This window comes from Echiichthys vipera (assembly GCF_963691815.1).
Source record: "Echiichthys vipera genome assembly, chromosome: 20".
Lineage (NCBI taxonomy): Eukaryota > Metazoa > Chordata > Actinopteri > Perciformes > Trachinidae > Echiichthys > Echiichthys vipera.
In genome coordinates, this window is record NC_139845.1 from 22,578,037 (window position 1) to 22,584,850 (window position 6,814).

The window sequence follows — 6,814 nt, forward strand, 5'->3', positions numbered from 1 at the left end:
TGGTCGCTCCATGTGTGACAATCTTGCTTTAATAAGAGACTCGTACTTATATGCCATAGATCGCAATGTACCCCTCTGTATTGCTGGCCTGGATTTAGAAAAGGCCTTTTATAGGATAAGCCATGAATATCTAAAGCAAGCACTGGGGAGGTTTGGATTTGGCCCACAGTTGGGGGCATGGATTCATTTACTGTATTTTGATTGCTCTAGCAGAGTCAACATTAACGGCCATTTCACTGAACCTATTAAGATTCAATCAGGGGTCAGACAAGGATGCCCGCTATCTGTCAGCCTGTTTGTCCTAGCCATGGAGCCTCTAGCCTCTGGGATAAAACAGGATACTGATATTAAGGACCTTCCTGTCCCTGGTAGAAATGGGAAGGAGGCTAAATTGTGGTTGTATATGGATGATTTGACAATCATTTGTACCAGTAATAAGTCTATGGTTAAAACTCTCCAGTGGTGTGAGCAATTTTCTCAAGCGTCAGGGGCCAAAATGAACCAGGCCAAGAGCGAGATCCTCTACCTTAATTGGCAAGAAACCAAACCTGATACAGGGTTAATAGAAAAAAAAGAGAGGGTAAAAATTGTGGGAGTGGAAATTGGAAAGGGTATGGAAAGTCTAAATTGGGAAACAAGACTACCAGCTATCAGGGGGAAATTGCTGCAGTGGAAGGAGAGGGATCTAATGTTCACTGGCAAAATTCTAGTTATTAAGGCTGAGGTTTTGGCATCCTTGACGTTTCTGGCGGCCACACTACCAGTGCCCAAGACCCTTCTCACCGCTTTGAGACGTTTAATGTTCCAATTCATCTGGAGCTCTCAGCAAGAGCATGTTAAAAGAGACGTCATGTACTAACCTCTGTTAAAAGGAGGGAAAGCTGTACCAGAGTTAGGAGCCAATATAGACTCCCTTTTCTTGACACCAATTCTGAATGCTGTTCTAACTAAGAGTAATACCAGTCTCTGGTCACATTTTGCCAAGTTTTGGGTGGGTCACATGATGTATAGAGGCATGGGTAAAAGGGTTTCTCTTTGTTCACCCTATGCTGAAAGTAGACCAGCAATATACGAGAAGGCTAAAACTCTTCAAGGATGCCAGGCTAGAGTGGTCAACGGGTGGTAAAATAGATAAGGTTGATGTGGAAAAAAAGTTTTTCACCTCTTAACTCTAGGCTTGTGCCGGTGGGTATCCTACCAGAAAAACAATGCATCAAAGTATGGAAAAATGTAAATTCAGAGTTTCTGTTAAATGTACATAAAGACCTGGCATGGAAGAAGTTGTGTCCCTACAAGAGCCTCTTTGCTAAGATGGCGCTGCACACGTAGTGCAAAATGTCCAATAAGTGATTGCAATAATGACGAGGACGTGGACCACCGGTTTTGGTCATGCTATGTTTCAAAGGCGGTGTGGGAGATTGTAAAACCATGGTTAACAGATCTTTTCAGAGCCCCAAATGAAACGGATGTTCTATATGGAAACATTGACACAAATGAAAAGAGCACAAATATAAGGTGGTGGGCAGTCATCAACTGTATTAAAGAAGGTATTTGGAAATGCAGAAACCTAACTGCTTTTAAAAAGTTCCCTATTCCAGCAGATTCTGTGGCTAAGGTTGGCATTTCAAGTGTCAGTGATTACATCATAAGAGACAGACTGAAATATGATGTTGCTTTGATGGACAATTTTTAAAATGAGGGGAAAAAAATAAATTTAAAAAAGCTCCATGGAATGTCTACTTAATCTATGGCTTCTAAAAAGTGGAAAAAGTGTTCTTATTAGTTTAATAAGTTAGTTTTTTGAGTAAGGAGCGGCTGCTGGTGAGTGTGTATATCAAAGCAGTGGAAACACAGGATTACTTTATCATTATCTTTTTTATTAATGTACTTTTAAATTAATTTAGTCATTGTACTAAATCTGCTTCTTATTTATTTTTAATTTAATTTAATCAATGTACTAAATCTGCTTTATATTTATTTATTTTTAAATTAATTTAGTCAAAGTACTAAATCTACTTTTTATTTTAAATTAATTTGGTCAATGTACTCAATCTGCTTTTTGTGTGTTTATTGTTAAATTAATTTAGTCAATGTACTAAATCTGCTTTTTGTGTGTTTATTTTTAAATTAGTTAGGTCAATGTACTAAATCTGCTTCTTATTTGTTTATTTTTAAATTAGTTAGGTCAATGTACTAAATCTGCTTCTTATTTGTTTATTTTTAAATTAGTTTGGTCAATGTATTAAATCTATTTTTTATTTGTTTATTTTTAAATTAATTTGGTCAGTTTACTAAATCTACTTTAGTACATTCGTAAAAATAAAAAAAACAATAATGAGGTTGCCGTAGTGACGGATAAACAGGAAGAGACTTAGTAACATTAGCTGTCCTCCTGGATGCCTCTATGTTTAGTTTTTCATGACGGTGTCAAACATAACGTTACCTATCTGATCAGTCTTTGTAGTTTTGTTTTAGTAAATGTGTCTGTCGCGTTCTGTTTGTTGCTTGTTGTTACGGTAACAGGAAGAGAGAGAGTAACCGCTTAACATTTAAACATCAACTAGTTCTACTCAAGCACTCACAGCTCTCCTTCTTTCAGCCGCTTTCTTGCTAATTAAACGTTACATTCTGTTAGCCACTTTAACATAGGAGTTAGCTTCTCGGCTGGTGATGGCTTCCCCCGCTCTCTCTCCTGCTCTCTCTTGCTCGGAGTGTCTTATGTTTAGCTACTCCTCTGCCTCCTTTAGTGATAATGGTAGATGTAATAAGTGTTGTGTATTTGTAGTGCTGGAGGCGAGGCTCAGCACCATGGAAGCTCAGTCTTGTGCTACGGTAGCCATCTATATCTTTAGCCGGTGCAAAGCCACATAGTGTAGCGTTGGCTTCTGCTAACCCTCCCCGGGCAATCCCTGAGCAGCCAGGGTCCTCCTGGGGGACTGTGAGAGGAAAGCATAGTTCTAAATCAAAGCCCATGGTTAACCACCCACCCGTTCACGTTTCAAACATGTTTTCTCCACTCAGTGACACACATGCTGAGGAAACAACACTGGTAATTGGAAGCTCCATTCTGAGAAACGTGAACTTAGTGACACCAGGGACCATAGTAAAATGCGTCCCAGGGGCCAGAGCGGGCGACATTGAGTCCTATTTGAAACTGCTGGCTAAGGATAAACGTAAATATGATAAGATTGTTATTCACGTCGGCGGTAATGACACCAGATTACGTCAATTGGAGGTCACTAAAATTAGTGTGGAGTTGGGTGTGCATATGCAAAAACTATGTCGGACTCCGTAATTTTCTCTGGTTCCCTGCCCAACTTGACTTGCGATGACATGAATAGCCGCATGTCATCATTCCGTCACTGGCTGTCTGGATGGTGCCCGGTAAATAATATGGGCTGGTAGATAATTGGCAGTCTTTCTGGGGAAAACCTGGTCTTATTAGGAGAGATGGTATTCATCCTACTTTGGAGTGTGCTGCTCTCATATCTAAGAACCTGGACGCAGTTGTTAGCAGTCTAAAACCATGCCAACCCAGTGTTGAGATCAGGAAGCAGAGTCACAGTTTAATACACCTCTCTGCGCTGCCCTTATCGCAGGTGCCCAGGAAGCAGAGTGGCAGTCTTACACACCTCTCTGCGCTCCCTGTGGAGCATTTTCCAGCTCAGTATAGTATACAAACGCTGTGTTCCCCAAGATCACATAAATTAACCAGATCAAAAATGAACAGAAGAGGCGCTATACAGAAAAACTTGATACAAATCAACACCAAATCTGCGATAATGCAAAAAATCAGAAAATAAAATGTGGCCTTTTAAACATCAGATCTCTGTCATCTAAAGCTATATTAGTAAATGATCTGATATCAGATAACCATATTGATTTACTCTGTCTGACTGAAACCTGGCTGTGTCATGAAGAATATGTTAGCTTAAATGAATCCACTCCTCCCAGTCATATTAATACTCATACTCCTCGAGGCAGTGGCCGAGGAGGAGGCGTTGCAGCTATTTATGACTCAGGCCTATTAATAAGCCCTAAACCTAAAATAAATTGTAATTCATTTGAAAGTCTTGTTCTTAGTCTTTCACATTCAACCTGGAAAACTGTGCAGCCAATTATACTTGTTATAGTGTACCATGCTCCTGGTCCGTACTCTGAATTTCTGTCTGAATTCTCAGAGTTTCTGTCAAATTTAGTCCTTAAATCTGATAAAGTAATCATTTTAGGAGATTTTAATATTCATGTGGACGTTGTCAATAATAGCCTTAGTACTGCGTTTATCTCTCTATTAGATTCGATTGGTTTTAGTCAGAGTGTACATAAACCTACTCACTGTTTTAATCACACCCTCGACCTTGTTTTGGCTTATGGTGTGGAAATTAACGACTTAATAGTCTTTCCACAGAATACTATTTTATCAGACCATTATTTAATAACTTTTGAATTCATATTACAGGACTACTCACCTCTAGGCAAAAGTGTCTACACTAGATGTTTATCTGATAGTGCTATAACTAAATTTAAGGAATCGATTCCACCTGCATTTAATTTAACCCTTGTGTGGTGTTCGGGTCTGTGGGACCCGTTTTCGTTTTTTATTTAAAAAAAATGATAGGATTAATTAATTTTTCAAACTGAGACACACTGGCTTTGGCTCATTTTCTGTAAAGAACATATATCAGATTACATTTTTAATGACCACACACCATACACCCCCCCTACACATTTCTATTACATATAAGGTGTCCGGAAATTGATGTTTTGTGTACCACACACACACACACACACACACACACACACACACACACAGACACACACACACACACACACACACACACACACACACACACACAGAGCAGGCCTAGACAGGAGGGGTACAGTGTTGGACAAGTGGGTGCACCGCCTCCCCCTGCTGTACAACCCTGGGCCAAATGTCAGCATTGATGAACAGCTGATGCCATTTAGGGGCCCCTGCCCCTTTCAGCAGTATATACCATCTAAACCTTCAAAGTATGGTATAAAGATCTGGGATGCCTGTGATGCCACTTCCTCATTTGCTTGGAACTTAAAAGTCTACACAGGGAAACCTGATGGAGGACCCCCGAGAAAGAACAAGGAATGAGAGTTGTCCTCGACATGTCTCAGGGACTAATTTTTTTACCTCGCACAAACTGGGACAGGAGCTCCTGAAGAGGAAGCTGACCATGGTGGGAACAATAAGGAAAAACAGGTCAGAGCTCCCACCTCAACTGCTGACTTCAAAGAACAGGCCTGTCAAGTCTTCCAAGTTTGTATACGCGGCTGACACATCCCTGGTATCCCATGTGCCAAAGAAAGGCAAGAATGTGGTACTCATGAGTACACTGCACGGGGATGGAAGAATCTGTGACCAGGAACATCACAAACTAGAGATCATCATGGATTATAATGCCACAAAAGGAGGGGTGGACAACATGGACAAGCTGGTGATGGCCTACAGCTGCAAACGGAGGACTCTATGCTGGCCACTGGTGATATTCTTTGACATGTTGGACATCTCAGTGTACAATGCCATTGTCATTTGGATGGCACTGAACCCAGAGTGGAAACGAGTGAAGCTCCAGAAAAGACGGCTCTTTCTTGAGGATCCAGGGAAAGGCATTGGTGAGACCACAAATCAAGAGAAGAAAACATATCCCCAGAACCCCAGCCTCCGCAGACATGGTGAGGTGGATTCAGGGGGAGAATGCTGGTGCCCTGTCCACTCAACCTACAGAACCACAATCTGCAGAGCCTAGAGTAAGTGTGTGATGCTGTTGCAGTACATGTCTGGCACTCATGTCTTGTGAGGGAGAGAGAAAGAGAGGTGTTAGTAAAATTCTTGATCTTTTCATTATTCTAGGTTGTGAACACGAGCAACAAGAAGTGTTGGGAAGTGTGCGGACCCAGGATGGACAGGAAACACAATATAAATGCATCAAGTGCAAAAAGTATATCTGCAACACACACACAGTAAAGCTCTGCCCCTCATGTGTTGTATAGGCTAGTGGCTAAAGGCCATGTGTTCAATGGGGCTGATGTGTTGTCTTGACTATGTTTACTCTGTATTCTTGTGTTCAGCTTGTGTTGTGCACCTGAATGGGTTAAATTACAAGTTCAAAGAAATAAAAGTCAGTAGTTTTGAAACACCTTGCTTCACTTGTAAAAAAATTTCCACTCATATCTTGATTTTAATAGATTTTCTTTATTACGTTTTAAATAATAAGTTATAAATGTGACCTAGCAAAGGTAAAGGGCAAATATTAACCATTGATATTGTTTAAACTGCTTGTAATTGGGATAAGGTAAACATCTGTTCAGAATTTTGACATAAAAATGTTCAATTGTGAGCATTAAAAGCCACAAAATGCAACGGGTCCATCAGACCCACAAACACTGGCTGAGTAACAACAATATGAACATCACACAAGGGTTAATGCCTTATTCTAATATTCAAGATTGCTGCATTAACGTTAATTTCTCTGAAATTGATCACCTTGTTGAAAGTGTTGCAGGCTCTCTACGCACAACACTCGACTCTGTTGCTCCTTTAAAAAAGAAGATAATGAAACAGAGGACATTAGCTCCGTGGTATAACTCACAAACCCATGAATTAAAACAAGTATCGCGAAAATTAGAAAGTAAGTGGCGCTCTACTAAATTGGAGGAATCTCGCTTAGCTTGGCATGAAAGTCTAAAAACATATAGGAAGGCCCTCCATAATGCCAGAGCAGCCTATTACTCATCTTTAATAGAGGAGAATAAGAACAATCCTAGATTTCTTTTCAGCACA